The 12,988-nt window shown below is 46.5% G+C and overlaps 1 pseudogene; it reads left to right on the top strand.

Moving 5' to 3' along the window:
- The first annotated feature begins 7,544 nt into the window (after positions 1-7,544).
- On the top strand, positions 7,545-12,109 carry LOC149750152 (relaxin-3 receptor 2-like; annotated as a pseudogene).
- The last annotated feature ends 879 nt before the right edge of the window (positions 12,110-12,988 follow it).

Genomic DNA, 12,988 nt, shown 5'->3' with positions numbered 1-12,988 from the left:
AATAAGAATGAGAATGAGAATGGGGGGGGAGGGGGGGAGGGCTCCATAGCAGGGAGAGCTAAGAGCTTTCCCTCATTAGCTTGATTAATTCTCCCATGACCCTCGCAAGCGGTTATCATTATCCTCCTTTACAGATGGGCAAGGTTAATCAATTAGCCCCAGAACAGGCAGCTGGTAAGTAACATAATGGGGACTATGGTCTCCTCCTTCCTGGGAACTCTCCCATCCTTAAACCCAACCCCCCTTCCTTGAGCCTCCTGCCCTAACACCCACTGAGTTATTACCCTGTTTTTGTTTTTGTTTTTTTAAATTTTTTGCACTTTCCCCTATATGAGTTCATCCAATTTTTTGTCTTTATCCCCCAGCAGAAAATACACTCCATGTGCATTGCTGCAGCCCCAGTGCTTAGCAAGGTGCCTAGCACATAGAAGGTATGCAATAAATATTTTTGGAAGTACAGAAGGAGATGGTTGAGGGAAGGCTTTTCTGAGGAGGTGACATTTGACCCTAAGTGCTGAGAAAGAGCCAGCCATAAGAAAATCTGGCCATGGGAAGGAGGTCTCAGGCACGTAGAGAACAGAAAAAAAATGGGAGTGGGGATGAGGAGTACCCAGAGCTAAAGCACAGTTAGAGAAATACCTTTATCAAGAGAATTCAGAGATTGGTTCAAGATGGCAGAGTAGAAGAACATGCTCTCACTCTTTCGAGAACACTGGAATCACAACTAACTGCTGAACAATCATCGACAGGAAGACACTGGAACTCACCAAAAAAGATACCCCACATCGAAAGACAAAGGAGAAGCCATAGTGAGACGGTAGGAGGGGCGCAATCACAGTAAAATCAAATCCCATAACTGCTGGGTGGCTGACTCACAAACTGGAGAACACTTAGACCACAGAAGTCCACCCACTTGAGTGAAGGTTCTGAGCCTCACGTCAGGCTTCCAAACCTGGGGGTCTGGCAACAGGAGGAGGAATTCCTAGAGAATCAGACTTCGAAGGCTAGCAGGATTTGATTGCAGCACTTCGACAAGACTGGGGGAAACAGAGACTCCACTCTTGGAGGGCACACACAAAGTAGTGTGTGCGTCAGGGCCCAGGGGATGGAGCAGTGACCCCATAGGAGACTGAACCAGACCTACCTGCTGGTGTTGGACGGTCTCCTGCAGAGGGGGGGCGGGCAGCTGTGGCTCACCAAGGGACAAGGACACTGGCAGCAGAAGTTTTGGGAAGTACTCCTTGGCGTGAGCCCTCCCAGAGTCTGCCATTAGCCCCACCAAAGAGCCCGGTAGGCTCCAGTGTTGGGTCGCCTCAGGCCAAACAACCAACAGGGAGGGAACCCAGCCCCACCCATCAGCAGCCAAGTGGATTAAAGTTTTACTGAGCTCTGCCCACCAGAGCAACAGTCAGTTCTACCCACCACCAGTCCCTCCCATCAGAAAATTGCACAAGCTTCTTAGACTCATCCACCAGAGGGCAGACAGCAGAAGCAAGAAGAACTACAATCTTGCAGCCTGTGGAACAAAAACCACATTCACAGAAGATAGACAAAATGAAAAGGCAGAGGGCTATGTACCAGATGAAGGAACAAGATAAAACCCCAGAAAAACAACTAAATGAAGTGGAGATAGGCAACCTTCCAGAAAAAGAATTCAGAATAATGATAGTGAAGATGATCCAGGACCTCAGAAAAAGAATGGAGGCAAAGATCAAGAAGATGCAAGAAATATTTAACAAATATCTACAAGAATTAAAGAACAAACAAATAGAGATGACCAATACAATAACTGAAATGAAAAATACACTAGAAGGAATGAATAGCAGAATAAATGAGGTACAAGAATGGATAAGTGACCTGGAAGACAGAATGGTGGAATTCACTGCTGTGGAACAGAATAAAGAAAAAAGAATGAAAAGAAATGAAGACAGCCTAAGAGTCCTCTGGGACAACATTAAAAGCAACAACGTTTGCATTATAGGGGACCCAGAAGGAGAAGAGAGAGAGAAAGGACCTGAGAAAATATTCGAAGACATTACAGTCAAAAACTTCCCTAACATGGGAAAGGAAATAGCCACCCAAGTCTAGGAAGCGCAGCAAGTCCCATACAGGATAAACCCAAGGAGAAGCACGCCGAGACACATAGTAATCAAATTGGCAAAAATTAAAGACAAAGAAAAACTATTGAAAGCAGCAAGGGAAAAATGACAAATAACATACAAGGGAACTCCCATAAGGTTAACAGCTGATTTCTCAGCAGAAACTCTACAAGCCAGAAGGGAGTGGCATGATATACTTAAAGTGATGAAAGGGAAGAACCTACAACCAAGATTACTCTATGAGGAAGGATCTCATTCAGATTCAATGGAGAAATCAAAAGTTTTACAGACAAGCAAAAGCTAAGAGAATTCAGCACCACCAAACCAGCTCTACAACAAATGCTAAAGGAACTTCTCTACATGGGAAACACGACAGAAGAAAACGACCTACAAAAACAAACCCCCCAAAATTAAGAAAATGGTAATAGGAACATATATATCGATAATTACCTTAAACATGAATGGATTAAATGCTCCAACCAAAAGACACAGGCTTGCTGAATGGATACAAAAACAAGACCCATATATATGCTGTCTACAAGAGACCCACTTCAGACCTAGGGACACATACAGACTGAAAGTGAGGGGATGGAAAAAGATATTCCATGCAAATGGAAATCAAAAGAAAGCTGGAGTAGCAATACTCATATCAGATAAAATAGACTTTAAAATAAAGAATGTTACAAGAGACAAGGAAGGACACTACATAATGATCAACGGATCAATCCAAGAAGAAGATATAACAATTATAAATATATATGCACCCAACATAGCAGCACCTCAATACATAAGGCAACTGCTAACAGCTCTAAAAGAGGAAATCGACAGTAACACAATCATAGTGGGGGACTTTAACACCTCACTTACACCAATGGACAGAACATCCAAACAGAAAATGAATAAGGAATCACAAGCTTTAAACGACACAATAGACCAGATAGATTTAATTGATATTTATAGGACATTCCATCCAAAAACAGCAGATTACACTTTCTTCTCAAGTGCCCACGGAACATTCTCCACGATAGATCACATCTTGGGTCACAAATCAAGCCTCAGTAAATTTAAGAAAATTGAAATCATATCAAGCACCTTTTCTGACCACAATGCTATGAGATTAGAAATCAATTACAGGGAAAAAAATCTAAAACACACAAACACATGGAGGCTAAACAATACGTTACTAAATAACCAAGAGGTCACTGAAGAAATCAAAGAGGAAATCAAAAAATACTTAGAGACAAGTGACAATGAAAACACGATGATCCAAAATCTATGGGATGCAGCAAAAGCAGTTCTAAGAGGGAAGTTTATAGCTATACAAGCCTACCTCAAGAAACAAGAAAAATCTCAAATAAACAAGCTAACGTTACACCTAAAGGAACTAGAGAAAGAAGAACAAACAAAACCCAAAGTAAGCAGAAGGAAAGAAATCACAAATATCAGAGCAGAAATAAATGAAATAGAAACAAAGAAAACAATAGCAAAGATCAATAAAACTAAAAGCTGGTTCTTTGAGAAGATAAACAAAATTGATAAACCATTAGCCAGACTCATCAAGAAAAAGAGCGAGATGACTCAAATCAATAAAATTAGAAATGAAAAAGGAGAAGTTACAACAGACACTGCAGTAACACAAAGCAACCTAAGAGACTACTACAAGCAACTCTGTGCCAATATAATGGACAACCTGGAAGAAACGGGCAAATTCCTAGAAAGGCATAACCTTCCAAGACTGAACCAGGAAGAAATAGAAAATATGAAGAGACCAATAACAAGTAATGAAATTGAAACTGTGATTAAAAATATTCCAACAAACAAAAGTCCAGGACCAGATGGCTTCACAGGTGAATTCTATCAAACATTTAGAGAAGAGCTAACACCCATCCTTCTCAAACTCTTCCAAAAAATTGCAGAGGAAGGAAAACTCCCAAACTCATTCTATGAGGCCACCATCACCCTGATACCAAAACCAGACAAAGATACTACAAAAAAAGAAAATTACAGACCAATATCACTGATGAATATAGATGCAAAAATCCTCAACAAAATACTAGCAAACAGAATCCAACAACACGTTAAAAGGATCATACACCATGACCAAGTGGGATTTATCCCAGAGATGCAAGGATTCTTCAATATATGCAAATAAATCAATGTGATACACCATATTAACAAATTGAAGAATAAAAACCATATGATCATCTCAATAGATGCAGAAAAAGCTTTTGACCAAATTCAACACCAATTTATGACCAAAACTCTCCAGAAAGTGGGCATAGAGGGAACCTACTTCAACATAATAAAGGCCATATACAACAAACCCAGAGCAAACATCATTCTCAATGGTGAAAACCTGAAACGATTTCCTCTAAGATGAGGAACAAGACAAGGATGTCCACTCTCACCACTATTATTCAACATAGTTTTGGAAGTCCTAGCCATGGCAGTCAGAGAAGAAAAAGAAATAAAAGGAATACAAATTGGAAAAGAAGTAAAACTGTCACTGTTTGCAGATGACATGATACTATACATAGAGAATCCGAAAGATGCCACCATAAAGCTATTAGACCTAATCAATGAATTTGGTAAAGTTGCAGGATACAAAATTAATCACTGAAATCTCTTGCATTCCTATACACTAGTGATGAAAAATCTGAAAGAAAAATTAAGGAAACACTCCCATTTACCATTGCAACAAAAAGAATAAAATACCTAGGAATAAACCTACCTAGGGAGACAAAAGACCTGTATGCAGAAAAGTATAAGACACTGATGAAAGAAATTAAAGGTGATACAAATAGATGGAGAGATATACCATGTTCTTGGATTGGAAGAGTCAATATTGTGAAAATGACTATACTATCCAAAGCAATCTACAGATTCAATGCAATCCCTATCAAATTACCAATGGCATTTTTTACAGAACTAGAACAAAAAATCTTAAATTTGTATGGAGACACAAAAGACCCTGAATAGCCAAAGCAGTCTTGAGTCTAAAAAACAGAGCTGGAGGAATCAGACTCCCTGACTTCAGACTACACTATAAAGCTACAGTAATCAAGACAATATGGTACTGGCATAGAAACAGAAATATAGATCAATGGAACAGGATAGAAAGTCCAGAGATAAACCCACACACCTATGGTCAACTAATCTATGACAAAGGAGGCAAGGATATACAATGGAGAAAAGACAGTCTCTTCAATAATTGGTGCTGGGAAAATTGGACAGTTACATGTAAAAGAATGAAATTAGAACACTCCCTAACACCATACACAAAAATAAACTCAAAATGGATTAGAGACCTAAATGTAAGACCCGGCACTATAAAACTCTTAGCAGAAAACATAGGAAGAACACTCTTTGACATAAATCACAGCAAGATCTTTTTTGATCCACCTCCTAGAGTAATGGAAATAAAAAAAAAATAAACAAATGGGACCTAATGAAACTTAAAACCTTTTTCATAGCAAAGGAAACCATAAACAAGACGAAAAGACAACCCTCAGAATTGGAGAAAATATTTGTAAATGAATCTTTGGACAAAGGATTAATCTCCAAAATATATAAACAGCTCATGCAGCTCAATATTAAAAAACAAACAACCCAATCCAAAAATGGGCAGAAGACCTAAATAGACATTTCTTCAAAGAAGACATACAGATGGCCAAGAAGCACATGAAAAGCTGCTCAACATCACTAATTATTAGAGAAATGCAAATCAAAACTACAATGAGGTATCACTTTACACCACTTCAAATGGGCATCATCAGAAAATCTACAAACAACAAATGCTGGAGAGGGTGTGGAGAAAAGGGAACCCTTTTTAATGGGAATGTAAATTGATACAGCCACTATGGAGAACAGTATGGAAGTTCCTTAAAAAACTAAAAATAGAATTACCATATGACCCAGCAATCCCACTACTGGGCATATACCCAGAGAAAACCATAATTCAAAAAGACATATGCACCCCAATGTTCATTGCAGCACTATTTACAATACCCAGGTCATGGAAGCAACCCAAATGCCCATTGACAGACGAATGGATAAAGAAGATGTGGTACATATATACAATGGAATATTACTCAGCCATAAAAAGGAACAAACTTGGGTCATTTGTAGAGACGTGGATGCATCTAGAGACTGTCATACAGAGTGAAGTAAGTCAGAAAGAGAAAAACAAATATCGTATATTAAGGCATATATGTGCAACCTAGAAAATGGTACAGATGAACTGGTTTGCAGAGCAGAAATTGAGACACAGAAGTAGAGAACAAACGTATGGATACCAAGGGGGGAAAGCGGCAGGGGTGGGTGGGGGTGGGGGTGGGATGAATTGGGAGATTGGGATTGACATGTATACACTGATGTGTATTAAATGGATGACTAATAAGAATAAATAAATAAACATTAAAAAAAAGAATTCGGAGGGGGGAGGGATAGTTAGGGAGTTTGGGATTGACATGTACACACTGCTATATTTAAAATGGATAACCAACAAGGACCTACTGTATAGCACAGGGAACTCTGCTCAATATTATGTAACAACTTAAATGGGAAAAGAATTTGAAAAAGAATAGATACATATATGTGTATAACTGAATCACTTTGCTGTACACCTGAAACTGACATAATAACATTGTTAATCACCTATACTCCAATATAAAATAAAAAGTTTAAAAAGGAGGGGAAGAGGGGGAAGGGGAAGGGGGAGAGGGAGAGGGAGAGGGAGAGGGAGAGGGAATTCCCTGGCGGGCCAGTGGCTGGGAATCCGCGCTTCCACTCCTGGGGTTCCAGGTTCCATCCCCGGTCGGTCGGGGAACACGCAACCCGCAAGGTCCCGCAAGCCGCATGGCGCGGCCAAAAAAAAAAGTCGGGGGTTGGGGGACCCTTCAGAGGATCAGGGCTGGAGGGCAGAGGGGCTGCCATGCCCTGCTGTCTGGTCTTGAGCAACCCTCCGCGGTCTCCCGTTGAATATCTCCAGACCCCCGCACACGCTGAAGGTGAAGGGGTATGCTGCCTCCCGAGGCGAAATTTGTCTGAAACCGTCTGCTTCAGTCCCAAGTGTCGGAACCGCTGCGGGAGAAGCTCTGTTGCTGGCGTTGCGTCTTCACGCAGCGACCCAAGCCGCGATCCTGCGCCCAAGTGAATCGAAGAAGCCATTTCCCGGGTCCCGACTTCCCGGCCCCCAGGTCGCAGTTCCCGGCCTCCACCCAGGCGGCGGGTCCTCAGCTCTTGAGGAAATCGAAGGTGAAGAAGCAGCCAATAGAAATACAGCTTGGAAGCTCTTAGGGCGGGGCACGGGTGCAACTGGCCAATCGGGGCTGCCTTCATCCCTTTAAAAGTTCTGCGGCGCGCTACCGAACACAGGTACTTCTCGAAGCCCGGCCGCTGTTCTCTGAGGGGGCCTGAGCGGACCCCTGCGCGCCACCAAGGGTGATGGCGTCAGCCAGAGGCAGCTGTCGCATCGCCCGCGCCATCGGGGCCGTGATCCCCCTGAACTGGCTTGGAGACGCGTCGTCGGGGCAGCCCCCTAACAGTTCCGTGGGCAACGGATCTGAGAGCACTCGCCCGACCTTGGGTCCCCGCAGACCTGGACGGCCTGGAGGGTGTGGCGAAAGCTGGCGCTGCGCGCACTGATCGCTGGCGCCTAGCTGGCCCTGTGCACTTTTGGGCTGGTGGGCAACGTTCTGGTGCTGGTCCTGGTGCGGTCCCAGCAATGGCGCCGCCGCTCGCTGCTCAACTGCTTCCTCCTCAACCTTGCAGCCACCGACCTGCAGTTCGTGCTGACACTGCCCTTCTGGGCCGTTGACATGGTGCGTGACTTCAGCTGGCCCTTCGGGAATGCCATGTGCAAGGTGGTGCTCACGGTGCTCAACATGTAAGCCAGCAGCCTCTTCCTCAGCGCCATCAGTGTGGCGCGCTACTGCGCGGTGGCGAGCGCGCTGCGCCCCAGTCGGCCCGGCACCCCATGGGCTGTCTGGGTGTGCTGCTTGCTCTGGGCCACTGCAGTCCTGGCCACCGCGCCCACCGCCCTGTTCGCCACAGTGGCCAGCGTCGGGGGCGAATGCTTGTGCCTGCTGCCCTTCCCCGACGGCGGTCCCGACTGGCTGGCCTTCTACCATCTGCAAAAGATCGCCGTGGCCTTTGTGCTGCGGCTGGCCACGCTGGGCACCTGCTCGCTGCTGTTCCTACCTTTCCTGCGTTGGCGGCGGGCATGCTGGCCGCCTGGGGTCCGGCTCCGATGACGGTCCCGGGTTACTCGCGCGCTGGCCTGCGTGCTGCTGGCCTTCGTGCTGCTGGCCTTCGTGCTCTGCTGGCTGCCCAACCAAGCACTTACGCTCTGGGGGGTGCTGGTCAAGCTGAACATCGTGCCCTGGGACCGCGCCTACTTCCTGTCTCAGGCCTTCCTCTTCCCCCTGTCCATCTGCCTGGCGCGCTCCAACAACTGCCTCAATCCGATGCTCTACTGCCTGCTGCGCCGCGACTTCCGCCAGGGCCTGCGAGAGCTCTGCGGCCGGCCGGGCCAAGCGCCCCATGGACCTCCGACTGTTCTCCGACTGCCCTGCCCCAGCTACCGCGCTCTCTGATTAGGCCTGAACCCTCAGAACCACACCTCTCAGTAAGGACCACCCGCTGCTCCGTCGGTACCAAGAGTGATGCGGCAGATTATGCCACTTGGGTTTGGAGTGATGATGTCAAGGAGCAGTGGCTGACTTTAGGGCCCGTGTTCTGGGTTCCAATGGAGAAGCAGGCCCTTTGGCCGGGGAGATTACTTAAGACCAGGAGTTCACCACTAACCTGTGTGACCCAGGGTGAGTCCCTTCCTCCCTGGCCTCAGTTCCCTCATCTGTACAAGGAGAGGTAAGGATTAGATGAACCCGGGGGACTCCCACGTCTAGCCCTTTGAGCCTCCTGGCACAACCCCTGCAAACAGTGTGAGCTCCATTCATCGTCCTCTAAGGCACTTAATCTGACTCCTGCTTTATGTTCCCTTTTGTTTTTATTTTTTCATGAGTTTTTTTTTTAACATCTTTATTGGAGTATAATTGCTTTACAATGGTGTGTTAGTTTCTGCTTTATAACAAAGTGAATCAGTTATACATATACATATGTTCCCATATCTCTTCCCCCTTGCGTCTCCCTCCCTCCCACCCTCCCTATCCCACCCCTCCAGGCGGTCACAAAGCACCGAGCTGATCTCCCCCCTTTTGTTGTTATAAGGGAGCTGTGAGAGAGGGGTGTGCGCTGTTTTCAGAAACCTAGAGTGGAGGGACTTCAGGGATATCAGGTAGCCCTTGATGGCTCAAGATTTCTGAGCTTTCATCTGCAAGGCCTGCCTGTTTCTTGTCCTCCCTGGATCCTGGGGGCTTGGCTGACCCCACCATCACTCATCCAGCAGTATGCTATGACCCTGAACATGCTAGCTGTTGCATGAAAAGTGGCTGCAAGGAGCAGCCAGAAGGCCTGGAGCTATGCAGCTTGCGGGGGTGGGGGCAGTGGGGTAGAGCAGCAGTGACCTGAGTGGCTCACATAGGACAGAACTGGGACCTGTGGGAGAGAAGTCATGGGAAGCAGGTTTCCATCCCTCGTTAGGGCAGACCTTTCCCATTTTTGAGCACCTGAGCTTCATGATATAGTGAGCTCCCTGCCTTTGGAGTTATTACAACAGAGACTGTTGGACACAGAATTGATGCATCAGATGGGGGTGTGTAGTTGCTAGATGATTTCGGCAATCCCTTTGAGCCTGGAGGCCTGTAACTGAAATGGGACAGGTGGGAGTGTTTGCATGATATAGGCCTTAACAACATCTTCTCCCCCTGCTCTCCAAATGCACCACTGAAGGTAAATCAAAAGGCAACTGATTGAAATCCCTTCTCTGGTGGACAGCACTCGATCCTCATATTGATGCAGAGCCACCATAAAGCATTCTCAGCACACATCAGTTGAGGAGATTAGGTCATCAGAGGTCAGAATTTGTATTTGCATCCTTGCAAATACTTGCTCATAAATTTCATGCCTGATACTTCTGACAGAGGAAGACTTGATGCTTGAAGGTAGAGGAAAAAAAACCTATTCCCCACTGCCTGGTGTCCAAGTCAGGAGCCCACGAAGGATCTTGGGTCAACTCAAATGTCTGCAGATTTGTCATCCCAGAGCCGCTGGAAGGAGGGTGGGAGTGAGGCCCACAGCTAGCCCTTGATGGAATGAGAGTCCCTGTGCCTCATGGTGTGGGTGATACCATTGTTCCTCTAAAGTACCACAGTACAGAAGAACCTGTATTCCTTGGAGTACTTGTCCGCTTAAAAAGAAAATAATGTTTTGCAAAGTAAAGAACTGTAGTGATTCACTGATAGCTCCAAGCCTTGCTTATTTTTCTCAGTGTTATTTTAAAAGTGGGTCTCTTGCAGCTCATTTCTCCCTCATGTGCAGAGAAATGTGCTTTGTGGAAGCAACAGGAGGGATAAGGAGCCACTACTACAGTTCTCACCTGTCTTCCTGCAGCCCATTCCCTGCTGTCCACGGGACCAGCCATAAGAACTAAAACGGTGGGACATGGGGTGCTCTCCCAAGAGAACATGAGACCTGTGTGGGAGCTGCAAGTGCTCTAAATAAGAAATAATAGCTTATTCAATAGAACCTGAGGGCAATGGTCATTTCTAAAATCATTCTGTTTAAAGAATATTGTAGAAAGTTACACTAATGACTCCATAAATACCATACAGTGGGCCCTAGGGTATGGGAGGCAAAGACATTCAACTTGGAGCCAGCCTGATCAGAAGCCCTTGCTCCACCATGCTCTGTACCTTAAGCAGGTCACTCTGCCTGTCTGAGCCTCGGTTTCTTATCTATAAAATGAGTGGGTTGATAATTCCCTGTAATAATTTCCAGATAAATGATTAATTTTTTACCCCCTCTGTGTTCTTTTCTAATCACTCTTTACTTGCAAACTGTTTTTAGGGTCATTTCTCGCCACAACACTGTTCATTTAACTCTTAGTTCTTGTGAACTGTTCCCTTTATCAAGGTCAGGGTGAACTTTTACTGACTCATGTCATAAAAGCATCATGTTGCCCAGAAGAGGACTGTGGCTCCTGTGGAGGGTCAGATCAAATACCTGTATTGGTAGTCTCAAACCATGGGCCCAGCTCTGAGCCAGCACTCTTGAGGCTTCCCTTGCAACTGCCTTGTGTGTGGAAATAGGAGCCGGGTGTGCCCCAGAAGGACAGCCCCCAGTCAGGGGTGCATTCAGCATGGTCCTGACCCCAGCACTGAGGGGATAGTGAGGAGGAAGTCACGGGGGACGGGGCACTCTGAGAAGACTGTCTGGAAAGGTGAGCTAGAAGAGTGCATCGTCACTAGATGTTAAGAGGGGCATGAGGGAAATGCACATGCAGAAGTGCAGAATAAATGAGATTTCTGAGGGAAAGAACAAACACCAAAACTTGTTGAGCAAGAAAAGTAGCGAGCTGGCATTTGTTGAGCACTGGGCAATGAGGCAGGCACAGGGCTTTTGTATGTCTTGGTCCTCAAAAAGGATTTTGAGGTGTGTAGTATTATTCACATTGTAAGGAGGAAACGAAGGCTCAGAGAAGTTAGGGAATTGCCCAAGGTCACACAGCTTGTGAGGCGGCATAGCAAGCATTTCAAACTGCAGCTCCCTGCCTGATTCCAAAGCCCAAACTCTTTTTTTTTTTTTTTTTTTTTTTGCAGTACGCGGGCCTGTCACTATCGTGGCCTCTCCCATTGCGGAGCACAGGCTCCAGACACGCAGGCTCAGCGGCCATGGCTCACGGGCCCAGTCTCTCCACAGCATGCGGGATCTTCCTGGACCGGGGCACGAACCCGCGTCCCCTGCATCGGCAGGCTGACTCTCAACCACTGCGCCACCAGGGAAGCCCCCAAAGCCCACACTCTTAATCGCTTTTGGCTCATCTGCCAGATGCCAAGAATGGGGGTAAAATGCTCAAAGAGGCCAAAGGACAACTTGTGTCCCAGGCATAGAGGCAACAAAGGAGCCAGGTGCCTCTGAATGAGTGAATGGACCCTGGGTCGGCTGTGGTGTCAGGTGCTGCAGCGGAGGGGAGAAGAGTGGGGAGTGATGGCCTGAATGACTCGCAAGGACATCTTATATGGTCATTAACCCAGCACATCCCAGCCTCCTCAGTGGCATGTAGGGGAGAGGTGTGAGGGGATGCTCAGACTTCTGAAGCCCCTCCAAGTGGGAGGAGGTATAGAACCGTGGACCCTGTGCCAGGAGGTGTGTGGGTGGCTGGCTTAAAGACATCTTCAGCTTGCAGAGATGACCCCCTGGCCCCTTGTAGCAGCCAGGCCCCAGTGCCTCAGCCTTGGCAAGCTTACTCTGCTGAATTCTTCCCTGAAGAGGACAGGACGCGTTCCTGCACCCCTACCCTGAGTCACACAGCCCGGGAGTCCCTCCCAACCCTGGCCACCTTTCTCTTTTCCCTTCAGGACAGGGGCAGCTGAGCCTTTCTTTCTCTTCCAAGTCACCTCACTCCCAGGTCCTCCATGGAGCATTTCAAATGTTGGAACCCCAGGCAGATGTTCTAGACCTTTCCTCAACCCCAGCCTGCTCTCTGTGAAAATTTTTGGGGCCCTCGTGTCCTGCTTTGCACCCCTTCCTTGTGTGCCTCGAGTCTTTTCTCTGTTATGGCTCTCGGCTTTCCACTCTGCTGGCATCCCTGCAGTTCCTCTGCCCACCTTGGAGGACAAGGGCAGGCACACAGGTCTTCCTGGTCCCCTGTGCAATGCTCTGCCCATGAAGGATAGCAAACTGGATGCTGAGTATGTTTCCATTTCTTCTTCAGTCATAAACTTTAAATATCTGTGTCTGAGTCTTGCTTGTATTGCTTATACGGTAGG

This window comes from Delphinapterus leucas, chromosome 2, assembly GCF_059928025.1.
Source record: "Delphinapterus leucas isolate spDelLeu-1000000601 "Yukka" chromosome 2, BTC_Dleu_Yukka2, whole genome shotgun sequence".
Classification (NCBI taxonomy): domain Eukaryota; kingdom Metazoa; phylum Chordata; class Mammalia; order Artiodactyla; family Monodontidae; genus Delphinapterus; species Delphinapterus leucas.
This window is presented reverse-complemented; position numbering and strand designations above follow the sequence as displayed.